This window comes from Ursus maritimus, unplaced genomic scaffold, assembly GCF_017311325.1.
Source record: "Ursus maritimus isolate PB19 unplaced genomic scaffold, ASM1731132v1 scaffold_1, whole genome shotgun sequence".
NCBI lineage: Eukaryota > Metazoa > Chordata > Mammalia > Carnivora > Ursidae > Ursus > Ursus maritimus.
In genome coordinates this window covers 65,021,862-65,041,502 of record NW_024423343.1, presented here as the reverse complement: position 1 = coordinate 65,041,502, position 19,641 = coordinate 65,021,862, and the positions used below count along the sequence as shown (strand labels likewise).

General features: G+C 37.7%; 1 long non-coding RNA gene across 2 annotated transcripts in view; it reads left to right on the top strand.

The window, feature by feature from the left end:
- The window catches only part of LOC121105874, a 61,483-nt gene that overhangs the window by 31,430 nt on the left and 10,412 nt on the right, over positions 1–19,641 (top strand). Inside the window, exon 1 of one of the 2 annotated variants that reach the window (XR_005838655.1) lies at positions 16,319–16,640. The exons of the other annotated variant lie outside the window; for it this stretch is intronic. This is a non-coding gene — a long non-coding RNA (uncharacterized LOC121105874). Of the gene's footprint in view, positions 1–16,318; positions 16,641–19,641 lie in introns of those variants that run through there. 2 annotated transcript variants of the gene reach the window in all.

Sequence of the window (19,641 nt, the reverse complement as noted above, 5' to 3'; positions counted from 1 at the left end):
CCTGGATGAATAGCCATTTCTGAATGCCTAGTCAACTGTCTGATTTCTCTGTCTGTTTGGAAGTTTGGATCCATCCTATAATAAACTGCATAGCAAAGTATGCAAAATTTTGGCAAATGATCTTTTTGTTGAAAAGGCATACATGTTTGTCTGAATTTATAAGACATTGATCTAGATTGAATGTGTCATGACATTCACAAATAGGAGGACTGGGGGAGCCACTGCAAATGAAATCTTTCCTGAAGATTTGGTCTTGGTTTGGTTTGGTTTGGGCTGCCAAAAGATGCATCCAGGGGGATTCCTTATAAGTTTGAGAAACTCCTTAACAGATGCACTGTAAAAAGGGAAACCAGACAACTCTGGAGCGCCATCATCTTTTCCTCCAAAGAATACTCGTGATCTTTTCCAAAGGGAAAGAGAGGATTCTGTATTGTCTTGAAAAGGTTGGATCATCCTCAGAGGGGACATTGAGGCCACTGAAGGAATGACTCAGATGAGATGAATTAAATGGAAAGTCCCCAAATTTCCTCATAGAGAACCTTGGAACCAAATCTTTCATGAAAAGATGTCTGTACCAAGAACCCACACTCTCTTGGGAAGGGTGTTTCCTGAGTTTGCCATTCTCCAGGATATAGGCTGTCTCCAGAGAATCAAGCTGTGTTGGAGTTCAGAAAACAAAATGACGCCATGTCTAAAAACTCCCCAAATTTCTGCATACACAATGGAAAATTAGATGCGTAACCATTCAATTTAACCAACTTCAGTCAATAATCTTTCATACACACACATTAAAAACAATCCATTGTAATTTCAAAAGTTAGACAGTTTGGTTCACTAAGAGTTTCTTTAATAGTATAAAACTAGTGCAATGGGTACTGCCAAGTCCCAGGCATATGGCTCCACCATGTGGATGAGCCTCTGCAAATAACACTGACAATAATTTTTAAAAAGAAGGAGAAGTTAGTTATAATGAAAATTAGCGATCATAGGTCAAACCCTCATTTTATGCATGAGAAAGAGAACTAGAGAGGTTAAATCATTTACCCAGTTACGTGCCACTACCAAAGCAAGAATCTGGGGGCTCTTAGTATTGAAGTAATTGCTTGAACTAATTAAACTTTACTCTTAATTCACCCATTCATTTTAATTATTAAATCATCAGATGATCATGTTCAATGAGTATTTGCTTTATTTTTGACTGCCCATAATCCAAGCCCCTTTCCTATTTGGTAGGAGTTCTGTTGTGTAAATGTGATGAAGCAAAGCCCCATTTCCCTCAATGGAACTGGAAGAGNGTTCATCCCCTCTTCTAACCCCAAGAGCTAAGATAGATGCGGGCATGTCACTTAGGTGTGGCCAGCAGGAAGGTCTGTGCAGGAATATTGGATATGGAGGAAGTTCCTGAATCAGAGGTAGTTAGGGGTTGTTCTGGGGGCAACAGAGCAGTTAAGTCAAGTCACAGTGGTAGTGGCTGTTCATGTCAGCAGCGACAGCACAAATCCAGTGGCAGCACTGATGGTGGCAATGCCCCCTCCATGCTGATCATGAAATATGAGCTTAAATACATTATGTACTTCCTAGCGCCTAATTCAGACCCACTTTCTGAACTTGGTTCTTCAGCCCTCCTGTGGACTATCCAAGTCACCCCATATTCTTCCACTGGGGTCCTTTTTTGCTTAGTAGAACCGGAGTCAGTTTTTGTTATGCAACTAAGACCCCAATTTAAAAGAAGTTGTTACCAGTAGTGAGTTGCAGCACAGAACCTCAGTGAAATTGGCAAAACCCAGCACTTTCATCTGGCCTGGTTGAGGGTGAGGGAATTTAAAATCCTAGTCATTTTAGGAATGGAATTTTGATCTGCCTGATTCTAGTATGCAAAAGTGAAACATCCAATTAAATTATTTTCTGTGATCACTGGGAAAGAAATCTTACTACCTTGTGGCATCATGCTGTGTGTTCGCCAAGACAGTCCACATGTAAGTGCTCCAGTCCCCAGTCCTAGTCCCTGAGTGAGCCCAGTCTAGGTGGCAGGTATGGACTTTAGCCCATAGCCATTAAGTCATCCCCAGGCTTTAAGATTCCTAGGTGAGGCAGCGGACATCACAGAGCAGGGAAAGGTCATCTCCAGTGGACCACTTGAATTCCTTATCTGCAGAATTCATGATTATAATAAAATATTTGTTGTAATCTGCTATGTTGGGTTAATTTTTTTTTAAAGATTTTATTTATTTATTTGACAGAGAGAGAGGGAACACAAGCAGGGGGAGTGAGAGAGGAAGAAGCAGGCTCCCAGTGGAAGAGCCTGATGCGGGGCTCGATCCCATAATGCCGGGATCACGCCCTGAGCCGAAGGCTTAATGACTGAGCCACCCAGGCGCCCCTGGGTTAATTTTTTTTATGCAGCAAAGATAACCAGAACAGGAACCTACACCCAATTCAATGACTGGTGGACTAGTTGGATGGCGAGGCGGTTGGAAAAGCAGGATCGGAGGGTTGTGGAGGGAGTTTGGGGAAAGGTTATGCTGAATGAATATGATCTCTCAGAGTGAGCCCAGAATCTGAGTATATTTCTCAGGAAGTTATATGTTCACCACAAGGCCTCTAATGTGGATGAGATGACCCACTCAGTAGATACAGGTCAACCTCCTTTCTCAGCAAGGCCAGTGGATTCATGAACCAGGTGTCCCTTGTGGAGGGAATGAAGATTACGTATAGCAATGGCCATCTGGCTTCAGCTTTGATGAATGCTCCATTTTCTATTATTGGTAGCTGATCAGGAAATCCTGAAAAGCATGATACCTAGTGGAACCAAAGGACTATTTGGTGTTAGTTTGTCTGTATGGGATACTAACTTATTATCTTTTGGGCGATACAGAGTGGTTAGCAGCAGTTTTTCCTTATTGCAGTAGATTATTTAGTGTGGGTTTGTTTTGGTTTCCCTGGTCATTTTTCTTGTCATTACATGATCCATAGATTAATTGGTTGCCTTATAAAGGCCATGGTATCCCAAGCAAAATTGCTTCAGTTTAAAGGAACTAATTTTTTGAAGAAACAAGCCAAAAGGCTAATGTTCAAGGAATTCATTGGTATTATTGCATGCCCCATTACTCAGAAGAAACGAATCCTCAAAGATTCAGATGTGCTTTATCCAAGAGTCAACACCTTGGGAGTCTGAGGTGCTGTTTTACAAAGTATGGTTTATGTTCTGCACGAATGACCATCACGTGGAGTTCTTTTTCCCCTTGACCAGAGTATACAAGTCTGGAATCCTAGGGTTCGAAATTGTTATGGAGGCTCTTAGGATTATACTTACTGACTCTTTTGCCAATAATTTGCTTCCTATCCTTTTGATCTTGGATTCTAACAGCACCATGAGAGTAGGGGTTCCACTGAATTGGAAGCTAAGGCTGAACCTAATTAATTTGGTTCTTTGCACCCTATGTAAGCAACCGAAAACAAAGACCAAAAGAGAAAAGATGGTTACTGTTGTCGCTGTGTTACTGTGTTTGCTTGTTCCCCTCGAGGGAAAGTAGAGTTACTGCTCCTCTTGTGGGTAGGAAGAAAGTGTCCGTGTACAGCAGCCTTATTTAAGCAAGTCCACCAAGGGCTTGTATCCCTCACCATATTGGGTCAAGAATCATAACCCACTGAGTTTCAAGCTGAAGGCAAACAAAAGTGGAGTGGAGGAGGGGAGTCATAAAATTCAATGAATCCCTCAGCTGCAATACAGAACGAGCCCATTTAGTCCCCATGTTCCCTTTTTGCTGAATCACGTTGCTTTGTTTTTGCTCCTGTTTATTTGCGACCAAGAACTCTGACTAGACACAGTCTCCTAATTTGTTGTTGGTTCATTTTCTGGAAAATGATACAAAAAGCCGTAGATCAATGTAAGCTTATAACTAGTGGAGTAATACAAATTTGTATCTATTTTAATTAAGTTAAATTACTTGAAGGAACTATTGCTCTAAGAAGTATTACATTTCAAGTAAATAGACATAAAAATTTCAAAATAGAGTTTATTTGACTTAAATGTTTCATTAGGTAGTTATTTAAGCCCCAGAGAATTTCTCATTTCTGGATTTTATAGTTGTGGAGATTGTACCTGGAAAGTTATTGGTTTTTAGATAATATTTTTATGATTAAAAATATTTATTTCTCAACCTCACATAAAATTTTTCCTGTACTAATCATAAGAGTGACATTTCAACTAGTCTCTACCGTGAAATTGAACTGCTTTCCTCAGTATTCTTGATAATAAAGTAATTGAGTCTAGAAATAGAACATTACTACTTTAGTATATTAAATTAAGTAGCTTATTGGTAAAAAGAGTGTCAAATTTTAACTCGAAGCATTTTTCATATTGGAGAGACTAATAGCTCACCATTATATTTAATATATTAAAATATCAAAATTATTTTGGGTTTTAAAAAATGATAACCAAATACGGGATGGAAATAAGCATTTTAGAAATGTTAGAATTATTTGCTACAGGATAGTAAAATAAATTCCTGAAGGATGCAACTTTGGATCATACAAAGAGAATAATATAATGATTTGGGGTTGTTGGAACCTTTCAAAATAAATTGTAGTTATATCAGAATATTATTTCAATATTTAAGAGTAATTTATCACAGAAGAATATTCAATTAAGATCCCAAAATGATTTGCCACAGACATTTTAAGCATATCCAAACATTTCCACATAAATTAAACATGATGTAATTGCATGTTACATTAAGCAATGCATCACTGTTGATTCATGTGGAAATCACAGAAGTTTCACTGATTACTATCGTTTCAGTGTGTACTCATGGAGATGTCATAGGTATTTTCATGAGGATCATGCTGTAAATCAACTTCGATACACCATTCTAAAGATTGAGGTAGAGTTGTCAAAATGTCGTAGTCTGTTTATGCGGACTCGTATGTTGTTTAGAACTTAATTTATAAATAAATACTATTAGGATTACTTCAAATAAAACATATATTTAAGTAAGTCACTTTCCCATGCTAGCTCTTTGTGTTTATCAACACAAGTTACTGTCTGTTAAAAAGTGACAATTTTTTATGTTTATTTTCTATTTTGGCATAAACAAAATTAAGGCAATGGGCTGTTTCATAATTCGGGTCTTTTGCATTTCCCAATAATCACAAAAATTATTTGATCCCTATTTACATATTTACAGCCACATATGCACCAAAAACAATATAGGGCAGATTACTGAGATTTTCTTCTTCACATAGAAAGATTTAGAGAAAAGTTAAAAATAAATAAATAAATGACTCAGAATAAAAAAAGATTTAGAAATTTTTTAAATTAATATTTTTAAACATGGTAAAGGAAAATTAAGAATGGAAAAGTTAAATGGAGCCAGGAGTGAGGTTAATATTTAAAAAAAAAAAAAAACACTTGCTAGTGATGAGCCACAAATTTGGCTCCAAGCTCTCCAGCAGCCAGATATTCCTTAAATAGCTTGGGGCTGTCTTCCTACGGAAGCCAACAGCCAGTCTGAATGACCTTGAGGCTACTCAGCCTTGCTTAGTATGGTATAAGAAGATTGCAAGTAGACTACGCTTTACACAATAGATTTGTTATTGAGAAACTGGACAGAAATGGAAACTTTGCACATGGATCATGTTATAAATGTCTAGTGGAAGGATCCTAAAGAGTTCCTTTTAAAGAAAATCTACAAATGACTCCTTGCGTAAGATGGTACAAATACACCTACTTCTCTTATGCATTTGGAATGTTCAAGATTGGATTTTCTGAAATCTGTATATAATATTCTGGGACTGTCCTTTTATCTCAGTATCATGGTAGTAGAAATAGTCAATAGATGTGCTGAATTTTTCAATGATTTTACCCTACATGAGAAAACCTCTAACTTCTGCTTTGCCGTATTGTGTTGTGTTGGTCATGTTTCAATGCCTTGCTCAAGGTTCTGAGGGCACAGGGCAGCCTCCACATTTAAATTTTTTGTGCGATACGCAAATATTTGAGAATATAAATATACGTATCTATAGCTATATTCAAAGATGCCCTTAACCATCCCCAGTTAATGTCTACCCTATTATTGTCCACCAAACTCTAAACATTGAACCGGCATCACTTAAAATATCTTTATCTTTTAAAAATGTTTTGCTTATACTAAAATGTGTCTCCTATGATTCTTGAAATAAAAACAATTAGCTTTAGTAGAGACTTTATATTTAAAAGGGGCCTCATAGATAAGTTATGTATCCCATTTTGCAGGTGAAGGGCACAGGATGCAGAGAGGGTGAGGTTTGTTTTCTGTTGTGTCCCAGGGTCCCACATTGAGCCTAACACATAGTAGGTTCTCTGTGGCTACTGTAAAACAAAGCCTGCGTGCTAGTGGTCCATGATGGCACTGCTCCAGGATCCATCTGTAACGGTTCAGTTAGACTTCAGAAATGCACTTACATGTCACCTATCAAAGCAGAGAAATTGCCCTATGGTGTTACATTCCCATTTGAGAAGCATAACTTTCTGTATGAATACGTGGCATTTTCAAATGCTAAAAGATCTAAGTCGAAAAACAGAGTCACGTTAGAGTCCTTGCCTGTAATCAAGACTCATGACAAATAAAAAGCCCAGTTTATACTTGTATTTACTAAGTTGAAAAGTGCTTTAGGGCAATGATCCACTTGGGGAAAAAAATGTTTCTGGTTTGGGTGACTCAGAAAATAAATCACTAGCAACACAAAATCAGGGTATAATCACTGCAGACAGACTGAATCAGTAGATGTCTAGCTAGTTTACCCCGACATGAATGAAAAATAGATATACTAATCAACCATACCACAAACTATATAACCTAAGTGACAGAAACTATTTAAATAACAGGTGAAAAAGAGCCTTTAATTTCCTCACAAGCCATCTATTTATATGGAAAAAATGTAAAGAAATTGAAAGCATTTCCTCTGTTTGCAACAAAGAATTGAAATAAAAGACAGGAATAATTGGATATTCTTAGTGACATGAAGTCACTGTCATTTAGTTCTTCTGAGAAATTAACCAAATATAGGGCTATTTAAGACATGAAGCTGTTCACTACGAACAATGAAAATATAGCCAGTCAGCCAGGGTATCCTTTAAAAGACACACAAAACAGGTTGAGAGTGAATAAAAGAATATTGGAGAATCAACTATGCATAGCAAATAGAAATGAAAAGTAAAATAGTCATATCAAGATAGACGATAAAGAAAAAAATGAATAGGCACTAAAAAGGTAGGCTTAAATTCACATTGATGATTATGGGAAGCACTTTTGTATTTTATCTTATTTTTTATTTTTAAATTTATTTATTTGAGAGAGAGAGCACAAACAAGGGAGAGGAGCAGAAGGAAAGGGAGAAGCAGACTCCTCACTGAGCAGGGAGCCCAACATGGGGCTCAATCCCAGGACGGTGGGATCATGGCCCCAGCCAAAGGCAGACACTTAACCAACTGAGCCACCCAGGTGCCTATGGGAAGTACTTTTGTCAAAGGAATGAGGAAAGGAGCCATATCTCTGTTTGCTGTAGTTTGCAGAAAGAGAGAGAAATGTTGGAAGGAAGTGAGAGAGGAAGGAAGGAAGGAGGAAGAGGAAAGAAGGAAGGAAGAATATAATTTTTTGAAGTGCAATCTTACTGCCAGTTGAAGACCCTACCCTGGAAGTTCTCAATCTCTTTTCTCAATTAGACGGGCCATTTCATATATAATCTCTAAACATACCAGCTCTCTTTGAAGGCAAGGAGTTTAGTTTTTGATGTGTTCGATTGGTTGGTTTCAGTCGCTGGGTGTGAGAAGAGGACAATTGACCTGCTTTTCTGATGACAAAGAAACCTCTTCATCCATTTCAGCAAACTTATTTGTTAATTATTTTGCGAATCTCAAGCAACACTTAAAGAGATTTAAGAAGAAAAAATCTCACAGTCCTTATTTCTATTTTCACATCCTTGCCTCCATTATGCACTGCTACCTGCCCGTTTATTTACATGCCGTGGTATAATCAAACTATACAGATCACTTCGTGCTCTGCTTTTCAACTTTTTGTTTTTCTGTGTTATTATACAGTCCGTGTTTATAATTATTTAAGGGAACAAAATATTCCATGGATGTTTACTTATCTGTTTGTCTATTGTTGAACAATCAGTTTGCTTCTTAGGTTTTATTTATAATTAACACTGCATTTGAATTCTCTCTACTTTTATGGGTTTTTTTTTCTTTTTAATTATTGCCTTAGGATAAATTCCCAGGAATAGGGGGAACTGTGCCAAATGGGATGAACATTTTACCATACACTCCGTGAGTGTTGCCAAATTGTTTTTTTAAAGGTATATACTAGTTTACACTTTCATCAGTGATATCTGAATGTATCAGTTTTACCAAAAAGTTGACAGCAGTTTTGCTTTATCATTTGACCATACTTGTGCTTTGGGATGCTTTTTCTTTTCTTTTTGCACCACTATCCAAGAGGGATGAGTAGATGAACTTGGAGAGCACAGAGCTGTCACTCAGGTTGGAATGACTGAGGAAACTTGTTTGTATTCAATAGCCATTGTTTCAGCCACTCAGTGGAATATTATTCAGGAATAAATAAGGATAAGCAGAAATTCTACATAGTGACATCAAAAACACATTCTGGAATTCAATTCGAAGGCTAAGGAAGACTTAAAGGGTTTGGCTTGTCCACTTATGTTTCCAAATCCACACCATCTGAGAGACAACTGTGTATACTCAGCCTTGTTTTATGCCAAAGACTTTCTTGCAACACAGTCTGTTTCCAAGGGTAATACAAATCTATTTTTCCAAGAATATTGCTTGCTGCCTAACCATTTCTAGCTACCTACAAAGTTCAGAAGAAATGGATCGAATGTGAGGTCCTGTAATTTTGCTGGATGGGCATACGGGGCCAGTTGGGAACATTGAAAAATATGCTATCTAAAAGAATACGACATCTAATTCTTTTCTTGGTATTTATCTATCTGGTCTTTTTCTAATTCGTTGCAAATCATGTGCTTTTTAGAATGTTTGCCTTAAACTGTAATATTTACAAAAATACCTGCTCAATATTAAACTCTTCTGTATTTGTTTACAAGAATGGACTCTGGAACTAGATTGATTGCATTCAAATGCCAGCTTTGCCACTTAGCTGTGAGACTTTGCATGTTGCTTCACCTGTTCTCTGATTCAGTTTGCCCACCTGTAAAATGGGGATAGTAATAGTAATAGTTATAGTACCACCTGTCTCATAGGACTGTTGTGAGGATTAAATGGGCTATAATATCATCGTGTCTGGAACCACATAGCAAAGCGTTCAATGAATTGTCTGTTATGTTGTTATGTGAGAAATCAGATTTTCTGTACTGCACAGACTCCAAAACCCACATCACAATAGCTTGTTAGTGACCTTTGTTTCCTCTCCTTGAATTCTCATTTTTGCATTTAAAATATAAGACATAGCAAAAATCGTAATAACACTAGCTGACGTAATTGAGTGCTTTTCATGTACCATGCACATGCTTCATACATGTTATCTCACTAGTCATCGCAATTACTCTTTGAAGCTGATGCTGGTTTTCAGATGCAGTGTCAAATGCTTAGAGAAACTAAACAACTTGACCACGTCCAACTAGTAAGCGGCAGAACCTGAACTTGAAAGCAGTCCTGCTCATCAGAATATGCGCAGAAAAAGAGAGAAGGTATATCCAAATATTGCTAGTGGTTTTCTCTAGATCATAAAATTAGGAGTGATGTTATAAAATGTCTCTACATTTATCTCTGTTTTATGTAATAAGAACATATTACTTTGATAATGTTATTTAAATCTCTTTCAAATTGTGTAGATATTAGCATTTCTACTTCAAAATGAATAATAGTTACTTTATTGCTCACTCCTTTGAGCTAAAAAGTAGTCTATCTTTGAATCAGTCTTTTTATCCTTTGGACAAAGCAGTTCTATTACAGCTTTCTAAAAATGAATATAGTGTTTTAGAATTTGAATTTCATCTGCTTGTTCTTAGCACAAATGTAACATGCACAGATCCTTTAAAAATTCAAGTTAAAATCCAGCGTTCGTTTTAACTTGGCATCAGAAAGTTCCCTTGCTCTTCCCCTTTATGTCTCTAAGGGAAATGCCCTCCTGAGTTCACTTGGGGACCAGCAACAGAGAAGAGAGGCCGAATGGAAGCAGAAACAGTCCAGTGACACTCAGAGGAGGCTGGTTTGTCCCTCGATCAATTCTCAGAACTTATAATAGGAATGGAGAAGAGGATGGAAAGGCAGAGTGCTACAGATCAGATGATGGTCAACTAACATTTATTCTAGTGCCTACTAAATCCTAGATACTTTTCCCAGTGCTATCCCATTCTGTTTTCTCAGACTGATGTGAAGTAAATATGATTAGTCCCACCTTATACGTGAGGGTACTACAGCTCAGAGATCAAGCAGCTTGCTTGAAACCATGCAGTCGATGAGTAGTGGACAAGGGATTTGAAACCTGGGCTTAACCCTACTCTTTTCCTCTATGTGATGCTGTCAACACATTCATCATTCATAATGCCTAGAAGTAAAAAAAAAAAAAAAGTAATCTGTTTTTTAGTATTATATGTAAGAAGTAAACTGTAATTATATGTAAGTATATACATATAATGTTTTTTAGTATTATATGTAAGAAGTAAACTGAAATAATGTAACAAAAAAGAATTAGAAAAAAAAAAGAAGTATGGGTCTGTGTGCACATCAGCTCTGTAGCTCTGTATTTCCTTTGCTTTTTTAACATAAGAACCTATTCTTTGATTACATGTTTCAGCTCAGGATAGCATTTACTAGACCTATAGTCCTTGCTATAAAGTACAAGGCAAATTTGCAAATAGGTCTTATTTATAAAAACAAATAGTTGGACTCATAATATTACTGTAACTAGAACCACAATCCACAGACTTGCTAATTATTTTCTCCTCCCAGGTCTCTGGAAAGGTGAGGATAACCAATCCTGTGACCCATCTCTAAGGCTCTCATCATCTTTGACGTTTCTGTCAGTTTATTATTCTATGTATCTGTCAACATGGAGATTAAACAGAGAAGAGGGTGGATTTAGATTGCTTTCAGAACTTTATGAGGATAAGGACATTTAGACAATGGAATATGTTACTGAAGCATGTTGTGAAGATTTCTCTTTCTTTCTTTCTTTCTTTCTTTCTTTCTTTTCTTTTTTCTTTCTTTTCTTTCTTTTCTTTCTTTTCTTTCTTTTTCTTTTTTTTTCCAAGAGGCTGAGCTGTCATTTGCCTGGAATGGTTCAAGACAGTTCTGCCTGGAGGCAGGACTATGGACTCATTAACCTCCTAGCCCTGCAACTCTGTCAATCTCAATTCTCTCCACGGTTTCAATCAGATACAGCTGCCTCCAGTTTCATTCTGGTTGGTTTCGTGGGGCTGTGTGCTCTTGCAATTTTCTGTATTTCAGGGGAAAGAAGCATCTTCAATATGTGTCTGTAGCTGAGCATGAGGCAGTGTGCATGGTGTATCTTTCCTTACCGAAAGGCTCAGCATAAAATATATTAATAGATGAGTGCACTGGTATATAGAAAAGCACCATGTGCCAAATATAGATGATTCTTATTATTTCTCTTTGCATATAGATGAATACACAGCTGTGGTGCTCTCAGGAGGCCTAGGAGTCGACTTGGTCCAAAGGAATGACTGTGCTATTTTTGCTCTTTCCCTCACATTATTTCTCAAGGCTTGAGGGAATTTAAATGTGACTTACTTGGCAATGACAAGTCTCTGTCCCCTCGGTGCCTCCCGAATGAGATCATTTACACAAGTCACTTCACCATCCTCATTCTGTTTCTTCATACAGAAACAATACCACTTAGATGGAATCTAGATTTCAAGAAAGGACAGGTTTCCCCCCACCCAACGCCCCCCCCCCAAATGGCTACTTTAAAGCATGTTACTATTCAATTCACAGTACTGGTGTGATAATTCATTAAAATATATGTTTTCTAGAAGAGACAAGGGTCATTCAATAGAATCTTAGTATTACTAATGAAGGAACTGAGGCTCTGAGAAGTTAAGTGGCTTGGATCGGCTCTCCCAGTGAACTGATGGCATTAGGGGGACTGGGACCCAGCTCTTTGGTGTTCTGGCCCACAACACAGACCTCACTGCCTTACTCAGGACCCTTTGCACTCCCAAATGAAATTGATTTTAGCAAAAGCAATAAAATCTCTCCTCCTGAAATGTTACTACAATTTTATCATGAAGTAGAATTTTGGAACAAATACATTTATTGATACACATATCTGCTATTCTTTATGATTCTTAAAGAATTCTGTTATTTGTGAAACAGTGAAATTTATTCCTTTTTGGAAACCTATTAAAATGGAGACAAGCAGTAGTTAAGCCAAGTTTAAAATACATAGTGAGTACAAATTTGAAGAAAGTGACCGTTCAGTTATTCTACTCTATAGAAGGAGTAATAAAGGCCTTGGGGAGAAGTAGGGAAATGGTTAGAAGCCATTGCACTTTATGGAGTGGGCATTTAATGAATGTTTTTGAATTCTATAAATGAATTCACTTAAAGGAATTTCTAAGTTTGTAAGCCGTTTTACAAGTGCTTTGAGAGATTCTGTGCTTTCTTAATGTACGTATATGTATTTATGGCAGAATATATTTAAATGGAAATCAAGACAACTTTGAGCAAATTTAATCTGAATAACCAAAATTTCCTTGATGCCTCTTTTGGATTTGAGGAAATTCTGCAATGGTTGTATTGAGATTGAATCGTGGCCATTGTCATCAGTACTATCCGCTACCACTATTTAATGTACAACATTTATAGGAAGGTGGGTCAATATTTCTAATGAGAGAGTAGAAGAAAAAAATTAAATGATCTATTTCTCACTTAGGCAAACTAAAAACAAATTACTGAATTGCTCATTCATTCTCTCAACAAATATTTGTATGTCTTGCCTAATACGATAGGCAGTATGGAAGAATGAAAGCTCTGGCCACAGAGTACCTAGGTTCGTATTCTGGTTTTCTATTTATTAGATATGTGATCTTGGAGAATTTGTTCCTCAGTTTCCTCATTTGTAAGATGGAGGTAATAATTACTACCGATTGTTGTTCTGGGTTAAGTGATTAATATCGATAGAGCATTTAGAAGAGCATATAGTAAGGACAGATTAGTGCCAGCTGCTGTTGATGTATTCTGCGTTACGGACTACAGATGAAGGGTAAATATAATAGATATGGTCTGTCCTCATGGAGAAAAAGGTGAGCAGGGAGGAAGTAGTCATTAAATAGCTAATTGAACAGCTTTATAACTTTACACTTACGTGAAGTGCTAAGGGCCATATAGTGTGAATAACACAGATGTGATATCGCTCTGAATACGTGTTCATGTGTCGTTTCCTTCTATTGCAACAAGTAAAACCGCACTTTACTTTGATATTCCACACCCTGGTGACTGCGTCTCAACATCTTTGATATTCCTAGGGTAAATCATACCCTTTCAAGGGAGCAGTGGTGGGATTTCACATCAGGAACATTGTGTTGGACAGACACCCTTGAAATAATGTATTTTTCCATTTTTCTTCTCATTTCTTTATGACCACTTAGAGTTTTAAGAAAGCATTCCTAATTTCATGTTGCTACATTCCTTAAAGCAAAACTCTGTGATGCTCCAGAGACCTCTGTCCTCATAAAGACAAGTACTTCTGGGAAGAAATGAAAAGACCAACTGCCAGTGTTTGTTGAAGAGGAACTCAGTTGTTCCTCACATTGTGCAACAGATGGCATTGACAGCCTGATGGCGGAGAAGGAGGAAACATACATTCCCGTTCACCCAACCACTGCTCGCTCACTCTGCGACACTGTGGCAGAATTGCATATTCTTTTTTTTTTCTTCTCATCCCACTGCTCAGCCTTCTAGAAGTGAGCTGACTTGGATAATCTGCAAAACTATTAACCAGATATCCCTTAAGTGCACTTGGCATTTTGGCCCCTACTCAGATATCAAAGATGTTTGAGGCAGATTTTAAATTCCTATTTAAATGAATGTCAGCTTGTTCCACAGACAGCTCATCTAGACAAGGATTTTAAAAAGAAAAGAAAGCTGTCAAAGCATCTTCAAGAAGTCAAGCTTATTTCTCCGATTTTCTTTTCTTAAAAAATAAAACAACACTATTCTCACTAATTAGGATTCCCCAAATCGAGACTGGACAAAGAGTGAGCCCAAAGTCCCAGAGTTACTAAAGTTATTCATGTTACCTTCAACATTTGTATTCATGCCTTATCTTATTTCTTACACAAGATACAGGGATGGTCTCTTCCAAGATACAGGGGTGGTCAAAATATTTTGTTGCCTTCTTTTTTTCTTCTTGTAACAACACAGATGTTCCTTATGATAGGTGAATAGGAAACTCTGGACTCATCGTCTAAAGTGGAAGACACTGATAACAATATCTCAGGCGGCCTGCAACGCAGGGAGGTGCAGTCCAGGACTGCCGGGCTTATAGAGTGAAGTGTTAAAGCGATTCCGCGGTGTGGTGCTCGAGTGCACTAAAAATAGGTAACCCTGAACTATCCTGCAGTTGAAGGACAAGATAAAAATAGGAAATAAACTTGAAAAATAATTGTATAAATAGAGTACCGGGATTAACAACTCAACCCACAGGATCGAATTCACTAATAAGATTTGTTATTTTTATTGAATGCGAAAGATCACGTGCCATTTAGATCTTTAAGGGAAATGGTTATAGAAGTGTATTCTGAATTTAAAATGACTGGCATTCAAGCAGTGATAACTTACACTAGTATTTGGAATAGGGTTTCTTTAAGCTTTTTAGCCAGGATGTCCCTTTATATCATTTAAGGATACTCTTCCCACTTTTATAGAAACAAATATACAAAAAAAGAAAGAAAAAAAAAACACCTTGGATATTCTCTCTCAGATGGATAGATATAACTGATCTTGCAGAGGTCGCTCAAACCCAGCAGGATTTGGAGTGCTGCAGCTTTGCTCTTGTATTCAGTTTCCAGTAAATAGTCAGGACGGGGAAGAGCCAAAGACACGGAGGCATTCAGTGTTCATTCAGCTACGACAGAGACGATATCAAACAGTTTAAAATTCTTCATATCTCCTTAAAAGACAGTACTTAAAATTTTAAAATCCTGTTTTAGAAAAATCTATCCTGGATTATTCACTCTTGGCCCATATTTCAGCCCTCTCCTGGTTTTGCCTTCTGTGTTGCCACCAAACATACTACCAGTTCTTAGCCCTGCCTCTCTTTCCTCCCTGTTCTGTTTTCATGCCCCAGCCATGACTCTAGGGCCAGAACTCTATCAGTTCACACTTGGAATTTGGCAAAGGATCCTTAACTTGTGAATTTCTGCTTTTGTCCGCTTCTGGCGGGTTAACTTAAATGTTTATTTGTGTCATCTTTCTGCTTAAAAACTTCAGGGGATTACTTAGAGAATGAACTTTAAAATCTTAGCCTGGAATTCCAGCTTTTCTAAACCTGCTACTCATTTTTAAATGTAATTAAACATACTTTGTTTTCATTTAATGGTTTTATTAATTAATGTTAACCCCAGGGTCCACCTTCCAATTCATAGCTAGAATAATAAAATATTACCAATAATTTACCATGTGTTCCTTGCTACCCTAATCCCTTCTTCCCCCTCTTGGAGATAACCATTGTTCTAATTTTGGTGTTTTTCATGCCTTTCTTTTTAAAAGTTTTAACACTATATATGTACATATAAATGATAGATCTTTGCGGTGCCTGGGAGGCTCAGCCCATTGAGCATCCCACTCTTGACCTCACCTCAGGTCTTGATCTCAGGGTTGTGAGTTGAAGTCCCATGTTGGGCTCCATGCTGGGCATGGAGTCTACTTAAAAACAAGTAATAAATAAATAAATAAATAATCTTTAACTTTATCAAAAGGTTATCATGCTATATATAGCTTTCTATGGCTTGCTTCAATTTTTTTTTCCTTAACATTTGGTTTCTAAGACTTATTTGTGTTATTGCATGTAGTTATAGTTAAATAATTTTCACTTTTGTATGATACTTTATTGGGCAAATGTATCACAATTGGCTTTGGGGTTGTTCCTTTTTTTTTTTTAAATGACCCAAGTGTGCAAAGTGTATTGCAGACATTCTTGAACATGTCTCCTGGAAAGCATTCCTGCTCTGGTTTCTCTTGGGTGTATGCCTGACAGTGAAATTGTTGAGTTTTAGGCTGTACCAGTGAGGATCCGGGCAGGAACAAGATCAAATTGTGTAACTGAGGGGAGTTTAGGAGAGGACCTGTTACAGGATGATGAAGCGTGCTAGGACCAGCAAGGGCAGGGGCCGTAACCATCTCTATCCGTGCCGAGGCAATGGGAGAAAGTGGTTATTCGAGCCTGAAGGGGGCGTCTGCAGCTGTAGGACAGGATTACCCAACAGAGGTCTCTAGCTTTTTTCAGCCCAACAACAGTCTGGCAGAGAGGGAGCTGATCTCACTAAAAACCCTGACCTCACTCTCTACCCTTCTCTCCAGTGTTTTGCCAGGACCTCTCATTGCCTGAACCCGGGGAGAAGCCAGAATGCAGGAGAACCCACTGACCAAGTCTACAAAGGTCAGCTTCTAAGAATACAGGGCAGGGTGGAGAAGATGGGGCCCTGAATCTAGAGAAGTGAAAGGATATATGCAAATGTTAAACATTACACAATTCCATCATATTTTCTGAAGTGTTTGTACTAATTTACACTCCCAATGGCAGTATAGAAGAGATTCTGTTGATCATATCCTTACCAAAACTTAGTATTGTTAAACTTCTGAACTTTTGTCAGTAGGTTCAAATGGAATCTCCTTGTGGTTTTGAGGTGTATTCCCTCGATCGCTGATGATGCTGAGCTATTCTTCATGTTTATTGACCAGACACATCAACCCTTCTGTAAAAGTCCCCTTCATGTATTGTGGAACTTAACAAGTTTAATCTAAAATTTAAATAGAAAAGCAAAGAATCAAGAATTGCCAAGATATTTCTGAAGGAGAAGAAAAAGGAGTGACTTCTTTTCTATATATGAAGGCTTGTTCTAAAGTTATAGTAGTGAAGAGAGTGTGATATTGGTGCAGGAATACACATCTTGGCCGATAGAAGAGAAAAAAATGAGCCCCAGAAGAGAGGGATCTTCAAAAATGGTAAAGATGATGTGTCAGGTCCCTGGAGAAAGGTGTGGTTATTTAGCAAATAGAATTGAAAATATGAACTCTTCATATAGAAGACGAAAGAGGAAATAGATTGCTGTCTCACACCATACAAAAAAATCAACTTCAAATGCATGCAGACTTTAATAAGTTTACTGTTTTCAGAAAAAATTTCAAGGAATACCCTTTCCTGACTTTAAGTAGGGAAGGATTTCTTAAATATTATACAAAAAAATCCTGATCATAAAAGAAAATACTAATTTACTCAATTACTTTAATGAGATTTTTTTTTTTTCATTAAAAATACAACTTAAAGAATAGGAAACAGGGGCACCTGGGTGGCTCAGTCGGTTAAGCAGCCGACACTTGATTTTGCTCAGGTCATGATCTCAGTCAGGGTCATTAGATTGAGCCCCAAGTCTAGGCATGGAGCCTGCTTAAGATTCCTTCTCTCCCTCTCCCTCTGCCCCTCCCCACCCCTCTCTTTCCCTCTCTAAAAAGAAAAAGAGAAACAATAAGCTACAAACGTGAAAAAGATATTTGCAATGCATATAATGAATAATGGTTAGTGTCAAAAATATATAAAGAATTCCCAAAAATCAAAAACAAAAGGACAAATGACCTGGTGGAAAAATAGGCAACATAATTTTCTAGCATCCTTTTATTTCATGATCATGTTTCATGAACTCTCACTAGTTTATAATTTCTTAGAGGACTGTAATTTTGTCTTAGTCATCTTTTTTCCTTATCACTCTGCTCAGTGCCTGGTAGAAAGAAAATGGTCAACAAATGCTCACTGAATAGATGAACACTCTGGAATAATGTAAGCCCTGTTAACAAGACTCACCATATGCCTACCGCTTTCAGAGTCTCTGCTCACATTGTCAGCTTGGTCACCTTTGTTCCTGTATTTACATTACCAACTCCTGTCCATCTTTGAAAGTCCAGATCACGGTCCCTCTTTACCTCATAATACCTTCACTGCCTCTTCCGTCTACCAGATGTTCTTTTGGGACATCTCCTGCACTGCTGAATTGTATTACTCCATATTTCTACTTCTGTGCCACTTCTCTCTCTGAGATTCTAAACTCCTTGAGGGCAAGGGCCATTATCTTCTAAAGTTCCTCTCACAGTTCTGTGAGGTTCTCAACTCATCTTTAGTGGGGATGTGTCACAACATCGAGTACAAGTTTACACCCATCCTCCATGTTTCAAAATGGCAGAGAAATATTGGTCACTTCATTTTGATTTTTCCCAGTTTCAGGCATTAGAGATCAGGTGACAAAGGCTAGGGATATACTCTATGAGAGGTAGCTTGTTGCAGAGAAAAAAAATTGGTGATGGTTGATTGTTCAAGCACAAATTTGTGACTGGAAAAAGGCAGCAGAACATAGTGGAAAAAATGAGGGCCATGGAATCGAATATCTGTCTTTAAGCTCAACACCACCCTAGGTGAGGACACTCCTTAGCGGCTCTAAGCTCGGGTGTAAAATGGGGTGATACAGCTGACGTCACAGATCACCTAGCAGATTAGTGATGCATAGATGGTACTTAACAGATTCTATTGTCCTTACTTCTCTGCTCCCTCATACAAAGAATGCTGTGTTCAATCAGATCTTGGAGTATATGTTTTTATAGTTAACACTTAACCATCAAACTCTTCAATAAACTTTACTAACAGCAAGTTGCTCTTGTCAGATGAATACTTGCATTATATCATTTCCCCTGAGTTGCCTGAAATTCTTGATTGGTGAAAGGGGAGCAAATGACCAAAAATTCAATCTCTCCTTTCCCACATGTGTATAGTACAGCTGGTTGCTTTAATAGGAGTATCTCAGTAATTCATTTCCCAACTTTATTATTAATAATTTCAAAAACCGGGGGAAAAGTGAAAATCATATATAATTATAATCCATATACTTCCCACCTAGATTTAACAGTTGTTCCAACTGCTGAGGTTAATGAGGACATTAGAAGAACTTCTTAATGTGTATCATTTCCTGATGATTTGAAGGTATCTAAAACTCACCAACAGAAGTCACCCAAAGGGTTTCTTCCCTGTGAACTCTTCAATGAACCTTTCCCCATTCATTACAGGAGGGTGTTTCAGATGGCGAGCTATCAAAGAGAGCAAAGTTTGGGCTACTCTTTTCCATAATGCCACTTCCTGGTTTCTTAACTTAGCTGGGCCTGGGCCTCCTCTCTTTTCCCCACATGGCGCGTGTTCCTCCTTTCTTCCATTTACTCCTCCCAAATTTTCATGAAATAGTAGGGTTGCCAGATTTAGTGAAGAAAGATACAGGGCATCCAGTTAAATTTGAATTTCTGGGGTGCCTGTGTGTCTCAGTCAGTTAAAGCATCCAACTCTTGATTTCGGCTCAGAGTCCTCAAGATCTCAGAGTCCTAGCATTGAACCCCACATCAGGCTC